The sequence below is a fragment of the Neopelma chrysocephalum genome, unplaced genomic scaffold (genome assembly GCF_003984885.1).
Source record: "Neopelma chrysocephalum unplaced genomic scaffold, ASM398488v2 Primary Assembly neopelma1_89823, whole genome shotgun sequence".
Lineage (NCBI taxonomy): Eukaryota > Metazoa > Chordata > Aves > Passeriformes > Pipridae > Neopelma > Neopelma chrysocephalum.
In genome coordinates, this window is record NW_020918744.1 from 1 (window position 1) to 687 (window position 687).

The 687-nt window shown below is 68.3% G+C and overlaps 1 long non-coding RNA gene across 1 annotated transcript; it reads left to right on the plus strand.

The window, feature by feature from the left end:
* Positions 1–687, plus strand: LOC113979841. The gene is made up of 3 exons (XR_003537999.1): positions 1–54; positions 468–563; positions 654–687. It is a non-coding gene; the product is annotated as an uncharacterized LOC113979841 (long non-coding RNA).

Genomic DNA, 687 nt, shown 5'->3' on the forward strand with positions numbered 1-687 from the left:
AGCTCGGGGGAGCGGCTGCTGCGTGAGGAGCACCCCGGGGCACAGACACTGGAGGTGGGCACGGGGACATAATGGGGGTGGGGGTCACGGCAGGGGTTTTGGGGGAGCAGCTGCCGCGCAAGGAACACCCTGGGATGCAGGCGCCGGAGGTGGGCATGGGGCTGGAGGGGTACAGGGAATTTGGGGGGGGCACAGGAGGCTGGGGAGCTGTAGGGGCTGGGGCATCTGGATCTGGAGGGTGGGGGGAATCTGGAGGGGGCCTGGGAGTCTCGCTGAGCTTGAGGGGCCTGGGGGGACTGGGAGAATCTGGAGGGCTCAGGGAGGGGGATCAGGGAGGCTGGGGCACTGGGGGGCACTGGTGTGGGTGTGGGTGCAGGGCCAGGTGTGGGTGCAGGTACAGGTGAGGGTGCAGGTGCCCTCAGTGCCAGCCCTGATGTGTCCCCACCCTGCTCCCCTGCCCCTTCCAGGCGTTCCTGGCGGCTCTGCAGACCCAGTGGAGCTGGATGCTCCAGCTCTGCTGCTGCATCGAGACCCACCTGAAGGAGAACACCAACTACTTCCAGGTACGGGGGTTGCCAGGAAGGGGTTGGGGAGGGGGGGTCAGAGGGAGGGGGTGACCCCAGTGCTGACCCCCCTCTCCCCCCCCCCCCCAGTTCTTCAGCGAGGTGCGAGAGACCGAGGAGCTGC